At 47.3% G+C, this 15,010-nt stretch overlaps 1 long non-coding RNA gene across 1 annotated transcript; it reads right to left on the bottom strand.

Moving 5' to 3' along the window:
• Positions 1-1,523: 1,523 nt before the first annotated feature.
• On the bottom strand, positions 1,524-14,788 carry LOC115892627. Its single transcript, XR_004052485.1, has 3 exons — positions 12,490-14,788; positions 2,648-2,778; positions 1,524-2,160 (listed from the first exon to the last, which is right to left on the bottom strand). It is a non-coding gene; the product is annotated as an uncharacterized LOC115892627 (long non-coding RNA).
• Between the last annotated feature and the right edge of the window lie 222 nt (positions 14,789-15,010).

Below are 15,010 nucleotides of genomic sequence, written 5' to 3'. Positions count from 1 at the left end.
AAGACCAAATCCGGGATATTCTGAACATGTCACCTTATATTTAAATTATTTCATATATTTGTAATTTGGATGGAACATGATATCCTTAAAGATAACCAAATAATGCATCACAGCCTTAAAAACCCACAGCATATCTCTTTTGTTTTAAATACACATAATTTTGTCACATTTTCATTTTATAATTTCAAAATTTCTAAACCTCCTAAAGCCTCAAATCAAGATAGAATTTGACTTTGGCAATTCCCAAGTCACAAGCAGGTTGTATGTCCACAGCTATTCGGAATGTGGTTTCTGATGGAAGCTTTTATGAACACACATGAAATCCCTCTGAACTGCAGCGTGTCTCAAAATGAATACATACATTTGTGATGGACAACAGAACAGATACTAATTACTAAAACAACAGGAAAGTCTACAGCACTTCTCATACAGAACGAATGCAAAGTGTTTGAGGAAAAGTCTTTCCAATTGAAAATATCAGAGCTGATTGGAACAAAGAAGCTTCTGAAGAAAATCCTGGCTGCTTTATGAGACTTCAGAATTTTCCTCATCTGCAAGTGGAAATGAACCTCCTGCTTGCCCACTGAGGACAGGGAGAGAATAGGGTAGGATAACAGGACTTCAAATGATTCACAGGGGGAGAAAGGAAGATGGGCCAACCCCGTACACCCATCAACACACCCACACCAGCTCTGCAGATGACTCAGCTAACTGCGATGGCTGGGCATCTCAATGAGACAGCCAGGCACGGGTGACCTGCCAAGCGACAAGATGGCCAAGTTTGGGTAGAATCCCTGGAGGGTGGTCACTCCAGGGCCTCTCAGGTCTGTGCCCAGGAATCTGCATTTCCAAGTAGCCCAGGTGAGCTGCTGCCCAGACGCCCTCACCAGTCATGGCTTGCACAGGCAATGGAACCCCGCATGCCTGCTCCTCCTGCAACGCCTGGCGTGGATTTTCCTTAATTGCCGACACCGCGCTCCTCTACGCCTACTCTCACCATTGGTCCCGAGTTTACTGAACTGGTCCCGAGTTTGCTGAACTGGTCCCGAGTTTACTGAGCTTACGAACAGAAGAAGAGAAGATAACTACAAGGGAAAACATCCACCTGAAACAGGACGGACCAGGGCTTGCGTCAGCGGACACAGCAAACGCAGCACATATCTGTGCACAGCTCACCACTCACAAAGCCCACAGCAGCGCAGTTTCCATTCAGAATGTCCGGTGGCTGTGGACAGGGAGAGCACGCTGTTTCTATGTTAAATACTTAAAGGTGTGAATTTTATTACATATAGAAAAATGTGTGTTTAGCATACAAATGTGTGCATTTATGTTAAATACATGAAAACACATAATCCAGATGTTTCGGTTTATACCACTGTGGAGACTTTTCAGTTTCTTTCCATACAACTGCCCAACTGTGGCCCAGAACGAACACCCGCCAGCTGTATCACTCCATCTGCTGTTTTACTGTCACACATCGGCCCTACACCCCCCCCCCCCACACACACAAAAGCCATGGCACTTAATAAAAAATTAATTTTATGTTATTAGACACAACTTGTGGTCCTCTTTGAAGAGATTGCAGCACATGAAGGATTTCAAATACAAGTATGTGCTGGGTCTCCTGATCTGAGGACCTTTCTACACTGGTGGCTTTAACAGTGCTTCGTGGAAACTTCCAGAAGGCATGTGTGTCATGTCTAAGAGCAAACTAGAGTTCACACCTCAGCACTGTGTGCCTCTTCTTTCTTCCGTACCACGGGCACCGTCTTCTCCCAGGGAGCTGGTGCTGTGCTCTGAGGCCCTGTGCCACCCGACAGAGGCATGGTCCCTGGTGCCATTTTGGAGAACCAGCCTCCGTCTGTCCAGGTGTGTTGTGCAGAAAGCAACTCATCCAAATCTGTTTAAAAACCACACATTTGCAACGCCTGTAGGCCTCAGAAGGTGGAGGCAGACAGGATAAGGGCAACTGTCATGAGGGCTGAAGATCAAGGGCGTCTGTCTGGTGATTGATGGGCACTGTCTGCAGCGAGCCACCGCACATTTAGCGAGACTGTCTGGCTCCTCACCTCCACCAAGCCTCCACCCGTCACGTCTGGCCTGGATTCTCTGACACTTGCACGGCCTTCACCTGGTTCATAACTCAGTTCACAAAGGCCCCTGTACCGTGGCAAGGATGGCAGTGGTCACACCTGTGGCCATTTATCCTCTCTTCATCTAGCTCCTCTCCCTGACACAATAGTACCTCTGAAGTCACAGCCTGGCCTCCCAACTCTCCCCCATCCCGGGCTGCGTGGTGTGTTGCTCTGCTGCACACACCTCAGCAAATACTGCTGATTAGCCAGAATCACCCAGAAATCTCTTAACCTTGATTCTGGCTGCTTTTGTAATTTGTAATATTTGTACTTCTGGTGTGATCTGAGGAACAACAAATTTTAAAATTAGAGAAGATGTGGTTTTTATTCTCTCCTTTCTACTTGCAAACTTGAAAATTCAAGTAGCAGCAAGGGTTTGTTGAAAGTAACTTCCACCAAATAGAACCTATTATAAATGTACTACAGAGTGTCAAATAACCACACAGATGTAAAATAGAGATGCAGACACAGATATAAAATCCAATGGTTAAACCAAATTGAGAAATGCTCACCAGGTTGTAGGACTTCTAAAACTTGACAAAAATGTTGGCTAATATAAGATGTTATGAGATGAGTGAGATGCTTGGCCTAGAACCACAGGTTCTCTCCTCTTTACAGCAGAAGATCCATAAGGAAGTCAAATCTGAAAGAACCAGGTACCGTTGAATGACATAATCAGTGGTCCTTCCCATCCCTGGGCCAGCTGCGGTGAGTGCAGCCAGTCATTCACCAACATCCATCATCCATTCTCCAGGCCATGGCTACACTTTACTCCCAGCTCCCTGCCATTATGTAGATTAGGTAAATCATGGCCACTCTCACCTTAAGCCTCCCCCTGGCAGCATGGCAATCACCCACCCCAACCACAGCAAAGACAGCTGTGTCCTTGGGAACACAGAGCAGGGGTCTGGAACGAACCTGGATCCCTGAATACCTCATGGAGCAGTCACCAGCCTGGAACATCCTCCCTTATGGATTTCCAAGAGAGAAACCTTGGTTCCTCAAGCTACAATACTGCAAGAGTCTCTGGTCACAGCATCCTTACCTACCCTCGTCAGGAGCCGTTCATGCTCATCAAGACATGAGAATAAAACTGCAGTGGCACAGTCACACACACCCAGAACACAGACCACTTGCTGCTCACATTCATCGTATTAACACCAAAAAGCCACCGTGGTGGATATCCTGGATGTAGACACTCGGCGGCTTTTTGCTGGAGATGCGCTTTGTGTGTTTATCACATGACCATCTTGGCATCAGGAGGGGCTGCGCAGATGGCAGCTGTGCTCATCACAGGGAGTCTCACTTGCTGGACTCTCGGTCAGCTCCCAGTATCAACGCCCGCAGGGTCCTCTCCTCCAGGAGCACGTGCTTGGACGCCACAGTGTCCTGTGGATCCACATAACCATGCTGTGTGTCCCAGGAGCTTAGAAAGTACCACTGCATCAATGCGTCCACAGGTGAGGCCAGGGCAGAAGCCAACCTCAAGCAGTTACAGTCCTCTGTGGGGCTGGCGTCCAGGCAGGAAGGTGGCTCAGCAGCCCTCCTCTCACTGTGGAACTTCCTAGGTCCCCACATGAATAGAACCTAAATAACACGCAACAAACAACAGGAGCGAGAACACTACCAGCAGCTTCTGAGATGAGCAAGCTGGGCTGATCATGAGACACCTGATAGGGACAGTGCCAGAGCCCCTCCCAGTGACCTGTGAGGACAGAGCTGCCAGCATCTCCCCAAAACCAGCCCAAGTTGATTTAGACTCGAGACTTCCCAGGAGTGGTCAGATCCATTCAATCCCACAGTCTGAACCTTCTAGGCTGTCTCATGACCCTCATCTCACAGATGGAAACCAGGACACTGCACCATAGGCCCAGCCCCAAGCCCCCATTCCTTCTTCTACACCACACACCAGTACAGTGAGCACTTAGGGACTGGGCATTCAGGTAAAATACTGCTTACCTAAACCTTCTGATTTAGAAAATGTTTAATTCCTACTCACAGAGCTGAAAGTGTTCTGTCCTAGTAGGCGGCAGCTGTAATTAAGCATGAGAGAAGAAGAAGGGATCAGAGCGGTGCCAAGTATTAGATATTCCTCTAAATCTATTTACCACGTTGCCACGCTCCTGTCACCTGCTTCATTTCTGTCCTTAAAAGACACAATAGTTACCTTTCAAAATAGACAACATGTTTTACTGATGCTTAGCTATAAAGTAGCGAGCTACATATCCAAAAGGGAGATATGGGAAAACAGAAAATGTCCACAAGCAATCGGGTGGGAGGGCAGCTGCAGCAGCATCAGGCTCTGTTCCGTTGTGAGCCAGCCACGTGAGCTGGACAGCTCACTTAGCCACTGAAATTACATCATCTAAGATTTTGTTGCAGTTACTTTGATAAATTATCCCTCCTGCTATGAAGAGTAAGGTTTAGCTGACTTGTGTGTGTGTGTGTGTGTGTGTGTGTGTGTGTGTGTGTGTGTGTGTGTGTGTGTCGGAGTCTCGCTCTGTCACCCAGGCCGGAGTGCAGTATTACAATCATGGCTCATCGCGGCCTTGACCTTCTGGCTCAAGCAATCCTCCCACCTCAGCCTTCCAAGTAGCTGGCACCCACAGGCAAGTTTGATTTCTTTGCTAGTGAATTCCTAATTCGCCACGCGGCGGGCCTGTCAGGGCCATCTGCCTGGACGTCCACCTTGCCGACCAGCTGTGTGGTCTCTAAGGTGGATGCACTCCAGTTGCCCGGGCTCTGCACGCAATGCTTAGTCTCCAAGTCTGCCACTGTCTAAGGGACTGACAGCCCGGAGCATCCCAATGTTCCACTGCGAGCTGGTCTTTATTCCACAGGGCGACTCTGCTTCCCGTGACGAGATGCAGCACATGAGCACAGATCAAAGGGTGTCAGCAACTAACCCATTCCCCAGGTACTAAGCAGAGGACCAAGGGTTTAGTTCCTTAATTGCTATAGGCTTGATTCAAAACAGCTTTCTGGGATCTTGGGGACAAACCTCTCTAACTGGTGAGAATCCTGGCTTTAATAACGGAAGAATCACCTAATGCCCACTTTATAACTGCTGTTCTCATCAGAACTTGAAGCCAAAGGGAAAAATAAAAGCGGGGCCAAAATCATGACACCCCAGTTTGCACAAGGCCATCCAGCCTGCTTGAGGGGGTGAAATGAGTAGGGTTTTTAAACTGCTGAGTTTTAAAAACATGGCTGTAGGCTGGGCATACTGGCTCACATCTATAAGCCCAGCACTTTGGGAGGCCGAGGTGGGAGGATTGTTTGAGGCCAGAAGTTTAAGACTAGCTTGAGTAACACAATAATACCCTATCTCTTTAAAAAGAAAAAAAAGGTTATTAAAATAGTAATAAAAAGGTTAATACAATAAATTACTATGTCGACATGGCACCTCCTGCTGTCAGACGAGGTGCACTCTCTGTGGCTACCATGAGGCCCGGAGAGAAATGTAACCGGCATCACAGGGAGGAAGGTCGAACCCAAAGCCCCACGGCACTAACTCCTGTAGAGTTTGTTAACCAGCATGAAGTCTCCTCTGCAATCAGACAGAAGCCTGGTTTAGAGGAATCCTGTCCACGGGACCTGGGTGGACTCCCGATGCCAGCCACCCAGACAGCCCCACCCTGGGACCCTGCCGGCAGCCCCGACTGGACAGAATGGCCTCGTGAGTGTCCTTTCCCGCCACAAGCTGCAGACCCTGAGCCAGTCCTGGCTGTGACTGAGGCTGCACATAAATGTCTGCGCCCAACAGCTCACCTTTGTACATGACACGCTGAGTCCACCTCATTTCAAATGTTACACTCGTCCCAAGGCAAACATGGATGTTACAGGTTAACTCACTGCGCGTGTGCTAGACTTTCCCTGTAAGTGTTCAGACATTCCACAAACCGGATGAACAAACCCCACTTTCCCTGTAAACTTTCAGACATTCCATGAGTCCGATGAACACACACAGTGAACAAACCCTGGAACGTTTAACGCCGCGGCCTCCTCCCCTCCTGAGGAGTGCATGCTTACAGCTCCCCCAAGACCACATTTCCCAAAGCACAGACTGTTACTCTGAAAATTAAACCTCTTTTTTCCTTCCTCTGTACGTCTCGTGGTCATGTTAACAACTATTGCTACAAATGCAGAGAAATGGGGTATCATCCGTGCTGGTCACCGAATTCCTAGCACCAAAGCTTCAGGGCCCCCCAGTCTGACAGGAGCTTCTATCGCCCTAAAGCCAACTCTGGAGATGAAGGCCGAGCTGGGGAAAGGCTGTGTCATCTGCAAATCTACACCACGGGGCCCTCTGCAGTTGTGTGTAATTCTTGGCCTGTCCTGGGGTGTGGGGAAATCAGGATGCAAGCAGATACCCTACGCTCTGCCACGGGACTGTGAAATCTGCGGAACCTCAGAGGAACACGGACAAATGGCTGCACGAGTCCCACAGGCCGAGCCTCGACAGGCGCCCGTGTCAAGAACACAGACACGCTGAGAAGGGCAACCGATGCAGGCAACGCTTGCAACCCCAGCACGCGGCAGCATCCGAGTGTGGGAGTCTCTGGCCAGGCTCCACCACAACTGCCATATTCTGTGGCAAAATTTTAAAAATAAGTTTTAACTAGTTATAACTCTAACTTGTTTTACAGGTAAACAGAACACAGGATACCAACAGGCTCCAAAATTCTTCGCCTAGAACCAAGTCTAGAATGCAGATGGCTGCTGCTCCAAGTGTGATGCCCTGTAGTGCCATAAATCCTAGATTGAGGTGACTAAGTGCTCTTCCTAAACCAGAAGATACCCTGAGGCTCTGGGGGCACCCTCTGTCCCCAGGTCAGTCCATCAGCCCCAGCAGAAGCTTCTAGAGTAAGTCTGTGGATTTGTACTGGACGAATGTAAACCAGGCAAAGTCACAGGGGCTCATCCTAGAAGCCTATCCGTTTACCCACTCATGCCCTGGAAAGCCCTGCCCCCAGCTCCACACCCGCAGTCATGCTGAACCACAGGAACTGGCTTCTAGGCCCTCAAGCCACTCCCTCTTGCCCCTGGACAGACCCTTCTCAAACGATGAGGCCCAGAGTAGTCTTAACAGGTGGTCCCAGCAGAACTGGCCACTGCATGAATTGCTATTTTGTGTGTGTGTGTGTGTGTGTGTGTGTGTGTGTGTGTGTGTGTGTACATGTGTGGTGGTTCTTGTTCTGTCACTCAGGCACAGTGCACCATAAGTACAGTGGTGCTGTCATGGTTCACTGCAGTTTCAACCTGCCAGGCTTGGGTGATCCTCCAGCCTCAGCTTCCCAAGTAGCTGGGACCACAGGTGCACATCACCACTCCCATTTAATTTTTTGTAGAGTCAGGGTCTTGCTATGTTGCCCAGGCTGGTCTCGAATTCCTGGGCTCAAAAGTGAACTGCCCACCTCAGCCTCACAAGGTGCTGGGATTACAGGTGTGAGCCACTATGCCCAGCCTAGAATTGGTATTTCTTAAACCTGAATTTGACACATGAACCTCACTTACATAGACATCAGCACACTCTCAGAGCTCGAGGGTTTTTTCTGAATCTCAATTCTGTCCATTCAAGGTCAATATCTAAGAAAGGGCCAGAACTGACTCTCCCTCAATGAAGCCTAAGGGCAAATGCAGCAGCATCTCAGGGTATGAGGAGAAAAAGTAAGAAGGGTGAAAAATACACACTGAAATTCTATTAGAATTCTATTAGATTCTGTTAGAATCATAATCACCAACAGTTTAAGAGGCAATCTGCGTTCCAAAACATGTAGCTGCTGGATTAACTTCAAAGTCACCAGATTCCACAGGCAAGAGCTCAGAGGGGCATAGCTTTCTAAGACCACATAGGCTGGGGCAGCCTAACAGCCTCGGGGCAAACTAAACAAAGGCTTGGTTCTCTCAAGGACGAAGGTGCTCAAGTCCTTCCAAATAGATTCTTCTTCTAAGTAAGTTAGATGCCTCCTACAACACTGTTTAGAGTGTTCAGAAGCGTGAAGTTGAAAATACATCTCAGGACCCCAAAATCACTAAGCTAAAGGGACGTCAAGGTGGGGAACAGCTTAGGGCAAACCTGCCTCCCATGCTCTTCCTAATAGAGACAACTACTGGGGAAAAAAGAAAAGCCATGTACCTCCCTCACAACCGGTCCACAAGGAAATTCCTCATGGACAGAAGACAGAACTCAAAGTCACCATCTGCACACGGAGATAAATGCGGATCTTACTGCTTCCTCTGGAAAGGTTCACCAGAAACGCATTTGTCTGATCTACCTGTGACCTGGAAACCCCTCCCCACTTGGAACTGTCCCTCTGTCCTGGAAGAACCAATGTACATCTCACATATATTGATGTCTCACGTCTCCCTAAAATGTGTAAGACCAAGTTGTGCCCCAAACACCTTGGGCACATGTCCAGGACCTCCTGAGGCTGTGTCTTTAACCTTGGGAAAATGAACTCTCTATGGGCCGAAAACCATCTCAGAGATGCTTCTGGTTTACAGGAAACATTCTCTCCTATGGGTGTAACGATGAAATCATGTGGAATTACAAAATGCCACTTTAGTAAAGACTGAAGGAATTAGGGTTCGATGTGCTTAAAAAAAAAAAAAAAAAAAGTAACGTTCTATTTATCAATGGACCATGAAGCCCACACCCCTTTCTGCAGTGAAGATGTCAACTGGGATGAGGGGACCCTCTTGTGGATGCAGCAAAAGCTACCCTCTGACCCCACTTCCTAAATCCCAGCTCCTGCTGCTCAGGGAACAGCAACCCCAGCTTCACGGCACTCAGACCTCCAAACCCAACTCCCACCTATGCTGGAGAATCACCCCAGGGACCTGCGAAATGGCAGGTGCAACTCTCACCTCATCCCCTTAAAGGGGAAAAGGCACCTTCCCGCTCCTCTTCCTGCTGGTGGGAACAGGGGCAGGAGCCGGAGGGGCAGGAGCTAGAGGAGCAGGAGTTGGGCGGCAGGAGGGAAGCAGCCTGGGTCCCTGCTAGTCACAGATGGCAAATGCCAACCAGCCCCAACCTTCACATTGCAGAGAAGAAATCCTTCTCTTTTGTCAGGTCCCTGTTAGAAGTTTGCACCCATTCCTTTAAAAAAAAAAAAAAAAAAAAAAAAAAAAAAAAAAAAAAAAAACCTCAGACACAACATGGGTGTTTTGGTGACAATATTTCAATTATTTGGGGTCCTTGGGTCAAATGACGCCAAAACACGAAACTGAACCCTGTTATTCAGGAAAATACCTTCCAGCCCCATCTACCCTCCCAGGCTGTCACCTTATGGTGTTGGTCTGCTAGATGATTAACAGTAACTGCTCTTAAGAGCTAGGTGTACAGAACAGAAAGAAGTCAGCTCGGGTTGAGGGGAAGCAGGAAAAGACCCCTCTCCCTGCAGGATAGTGCAGGAGGAACCTTCAGCACCTGGGTTTGCAGGATGCTGGATCTTTGAAAGCATCTCTCACAGTTAAAGTATGGCCAGACCCTCCTCTGCCACAGTCTATTCAGAAGAAGGTGGCACCTGCCCTAGAGACCCACAGCACTGTGCGGGGCTCACCTGGAGCTGAACTTTTCTCCCTCGGTTAAGAGTCAGGGCCAGGGGTGGGGAGAGAAACAGCAGACCTGAGGGACACTGTGGAAACTCCATGCCATGCTAACTCTCGTCTGACGTGCTCCAGCCAAAGCCACGCTTCTCGGAAGGCACTTCCCTTCACACATCCGGAAATCATCAACGTCTAGTCTCCCCACAGAACAGATCATTCCCCAGGAGGCAGAGGCTTGGCTGTACCACATGGTAATGAGGGGCGCAACTTCGTGCCCATTCAGTAGTGTTTCCTGTTACCTATTTTACCTTAAGCTAAAAATGGTTCCCGTTTACACTCTGCAGTGACAAAGAGAGCAAAACACATGATATTCCGTGTGATCCCACACCTGTCACTGATGATCTCAAGTTCTTTATTCGTTTCTTTATTCTTTTCTTTATTTATTTGTTCATTTTGCTTCTAGAGTTTGTACTCTCTCCCGGGGTTCCAAGGCCTGTGGATTCAACCAACCATAGATCAAGAATTTTTTTTAATGTGTTTGTACTAAGCATTCAGACTTTATTATTCATTAAACAATATAGTTTAACAACTACTCACATGGCATGTCCATGGTATAGCTGTTACGAGCAACCCTGACATGACTGAAAGTCTGCAGGAGGATGTGCATACGTCATATGCAAACACGATGCCATTTTATACCAGGGACCTGAGCACCAACAGACCTTGGATTCCATAAGCAGTCCTGCAATCCACCCCCATGGGCACTGCAGAATGGCCTATAATAGAAAATATAGAGGTTTTAAATAGTTATGTACTAAATCTAATCTTTTCTTAAGAAATTACTGTGTATCATGTGTATTATTTGGAAGTCCTTCCTGGCCCAGAGACTTGACATGTTTTATCTTTTGTCCACTGATCTAGTCATTCCAGTAAGTTTGTTGAACACAAATCAATTTTACAATTAAATTCTTACAGGAATCACACTCATACTGTAAAGCTGCTTTGGTTTTTAAAGTGAAATAACCAATAGTTTTGCAAACCAGCTATATCATAGAATAACAGGATAAAGCAGCCCCATGACATGCAAAAACATGGGGTTTCAAAGCTAACCAGTATAAAACACGTTACAAACCCCTAAATATGAAAATGTTTTACACCACAACAGATATTCCAGAAAAACACAAGATGTTCAAAAAAGCCCTTTGCAGAAAAGCACTTTCCCCTTCATTGTTCACACGGTTTCCAGAAGCTTGTATTTGGCAATGATCATGAAACCAGAAGTAGTATCTGCTGCAACTACTGCTACTGCAACATAGAATATTAAGGCAAATAAATAAATAAATAAATAAATAAATAAATAAATAAATAAAAATAAAAAGACACAACGTATTTCCTATTGATGAGAACAGGTAGAGTGTTATAAAAATGAGTGTGTTCTAAAGTCAACAATATTCAAATTCTAGGTCTCTCGCAGACACTAGACGGTAACCACCAAAGCTTATGTACTTGGCAACGTTCAAGGAGACCAAGTTCAGAGCTGTCACAATGCAGCACCATCCTCACGAGATTATCTCAGGTGGGTTTGAGGGCAAGTGCCCCCATCACAGCGGGAAAGCTGCCCAGCCCGGCACTTCCTGAGATCATAGACCTTCGCCTTCCCACGTTTTCAATAGCTCCTTTACACTGGGAACCAGAGAGCAAAACCTAAAACACATACTCAAATCTCAAGACAGTCTTGAGAGCTCTTCTCCTTGCCCCTTCTCTTACTGAGAAAGCCTATTTTGCAAGCAATCTGTTGTGCTTACCAGAGCTGGGGCAGGAGGAGAGCTACTGTTTGGTAGACTGAGTTTCAAGCGTGGGGAGACCAGGAAATTCTGGAGATGGATGGCGGTGATCGTGGCATGATAGTGTGAACACACTTAATGCCGTCAAACCATACACTTAAAACTAGAGTGCTATGTAATTTTACCACAATAAAAAGACAGAGAAAAGTTACCTATAATTACTGTCTCCAATATCTTACATCTTATAATTTGCATTTGCTTTTGGAAATCCTCAAAGCAATCATGAAAGACAATACCCTGTCATCTCTGAAACACAGGCAAAGTCAAGGGTTTTGATTATAGGAAAGTAGCTGGAAAGCAAAGCGTCCATTAGACATGGCAGCCGCGGTAGGACAAACACATGGTAGGAAGGTGGTGGTCATGCTACACGCACACGGGAAGGGTGTGGGGAGCCACAACATCCGATGCTCTGGAGGCACCTGGGCAGTAGCTGAGAATGTGCCAAACACGTTCGATAACACAACATTCACTGACCCTGAGTCCAGCCATGGCCACTGATATACACCGTGCCTGGGGTGTCCTCTGCCATAGACATACATACCCTGCCGAGGATAGTGCACAGATTAAATGTCAAAGCACAGACATGCTCACATTCAGCTTCTTAGATAGAAGGAAAAACATATTTCCCAGACACCAGCAGCATGACTCTCCACCTGACTGCACCCCTTCCCGTGCATCTCCAAACCTGTGTCTCGGCCCTCACTCACTCACTCCCTCGTTGGGTCAGGCACCAACAGTCCACTGTGTGCCTGGTGCACTAAGCCTTGTCAGGGGCTTCTGGGCCGCATGCCAGGACATGAACTGGGGAACTCCCAGTGCACACGTTGGTCTCCTGCAGGACGCTTGGCTCTTCTATCTGCGGGAGCCGACACCCACCCCTACAACTGGCTGCACTCTCAGAAAAGTCACAAAAGGACCCTCACCAACCCAGCAGCACCCTGAGGCCACATCCCACTCACCTGCTGGCTCCTGAACCTCCCACCCTGTGACGGCTCGCTGCTTCCTGAGCTCCTTCGGTTTCCTGCCTTGAATCCACTGGTTTCTCTCCTCATGGGCCTCTTTCCTGTCATCTGTCAGGGTTCCACCAGGACCCTCTGGCTCTCACGCCACCCCAGCTCCACAGACCCACCCACTGGGTGGAGCACATGCATCCAGCCTGAACTTGCTGATATGTTGCAGCTGGCCCTGGACTCAAACCACGCTGCGGCGGCTTTCCATCAGTGTGGCATCTGTGAGTTACCTCCTGGGTAATGCCAGGCGATGGTAACATCAACCAGGAGGTACCGCTGAGAAGCAGAATGCATGGTGCATTGCCCCGAACATCACATCCCTCAACAGATGCTCCGTGTCTTCTTCTCTCCTGGCAGAGCTTTGCTGTAGGAAGAAGGCCATTCCTCCAGTGCTGCTACTTCCAACGGGGAAAGCAAGCTTCAGAAATGAATGGTGTCAAAGAGGCAGGACCCACCAGCAGGGCTGCCGGCGGCCGGACAAACACAGCCCCAGCATTCCCCAGCCACCACGGCTGACAGCCCAGGCTCCAGAAATGCACAGCTTCAACCTAAGGAGTAAAAACCCTCCCAAGCCAACTATTATTTTCAACAATCGGATTGGGGAGTGGGGGGGTTCTAACCCTGCCCCCCTTGATAGAAAAGAACTGGGATCTGATGATCTGTGCTAAGTCAGCACTTTGCTTCCACCACATGCAGTCATCCTCAGCACCAGGAAAGGTCAGAAGCGTTGAGTGATGACACCAATACCAACACATGTATCTGGCGGCTCCGGTAACTGGCTGCACAGATACAATCCGACAGCGGTGAGATCCGTGGACATCACCACTCTTCCCAAAGATCATGTTCCTGAATCTTCTGCATTTGGAATAACTGTTTCCTTTGCCAGGGCTGAGCCATGCTTTCCTCTCGCCTGTCGTCTGCCTTCACCAGCTTCGTGTGTGTTTCCGGGCAAGTGTTTGTGCAGGTGCTATCACTTATTTCCACAGCGAGAACATACAAAGACACCACACAGAAATGGGCAACCCTCTTAGGAGCTGTGCAGGGAGATCTAACTCATCAGATGTGCCAAATTCCTGTTGCCATGGAAATTAAACTAACGTTGCTATGACTGCATCTCTTGCTGCACCATTTAAGACCATCCACGTAAGAGGAATGTGCCTCTGCATAGCATTCAGCTCATGTTTACATGTCCATTTTCCCTGAATATGGTTATGTGAGCTAGAAATCAGTAAGATGGGCCGTAACATATTGTATAGGATTGTTGTGTCTCCTAGGCTCAAACACATCCCTTAAGATCCTCAGAAAATGAAGTTTAACTCTCTGGGGACGTGAGTTACATAGTAACATGTTTTGGATACTGTCTCTTTCACAATCTAACTATCAACACCAAAGAAGTTCTGGAGTTCCTTTTTAAATTGAAAAGCAATTTACAAACCATAAAAGCCCCAATATTAAAGGATACAATTCAGTCTTTTTAGCATATTCTCAAAGCTGCACATCAACCACTAGTATGTAATTCCGGGACTTTTTTACCATCAGCCAAAGAAACCTTGAACCCATTAAGAGTCAGCACCTGCTCTTTCCTTCCGCCAGACCCTGGCAATCGCCAGCCCACTTCCGTCTCTCTGGATTTGCCCATTCTGGACACCTGTTGTGAGGAGAATCAAACAGTGCGTGACCTTTGGCGTGACCTTCGGTGCTGGCATCTTTCATGTCCAAGGTGAGCAGAACCTCACAGTGCATGACCTTTGGCGTGGCCTTTGGTGCCGGAATCTTTCACGTCCAAGGCTCATTCAGGTTGGAGCACATGTTCCTTTTTACGGCAGAGTGATATTCCATTGTGTACGTATTTTCTTCATCCATTCATCTGTTGACAGACACCTGGCTGTTTCTGCTATTACGAATAATGATATTATGAAGATTCTTGCATAGGACTTTTTTTTTGTAAAAATGTTTTCAGTTTTCTTGGGCATATGCCTAGGAGTGAAATTGCTGGGTTGTACGGTGATTTTACGCTTAACTTTTCTGAAGAACTGCCAGACTTTTCCAAAGCAACTGTACCATTTTACTTCCCCTCCCACTAGCAATATATCAAGATTTCAGTTTCCCAAATTCAGCAACATATCACTGTCCAATACTGGCATTTTACCCATCCCAGTGGTTGTGAAGTGGTATCTCACAGTGGTTTTGATTTCCATTTCTAAGATGACAAATTCTGTTAAACATCTCATGTGCTTTTTAAGGCATTTATGTGTTTTTCTTTGGAGAATGTCTATTCAAATCCTTTGTCCATTTTTAAATTGGATTTTTATTAAGAGTTTTTAAATATATTCTTGATATCAGGCCCTTATAGGGATAATGTATCCTGTTCTGTGGGTTGTCTTTTTACTTTAATAGTATCCTCTGAAATGAACATTTTTAATTTTGATGCCATCTTTTTCCTGTCAGTTGCTTGTTATGCTTTAGACGT

Source organism: Rhinopithecus roxellana, chromosome 13, assembly GCF_007565055.1.
Source record: "Rhinopithecus roxellana isolate Shanxi Qingling chromosome 13, ASM756505v1, whole genome shotgun sequence".
NCBI lineage: Eukaryota > Metazoa > Chordata > Mammalia > Primates > Cercopithecidae > Rhinopithecus > Rhinopithecus roxellana.
Note: the sequence above shows the minus strand (reverse complement) of the source record. Positions and strands in the feature narration are given on the sequence as shown.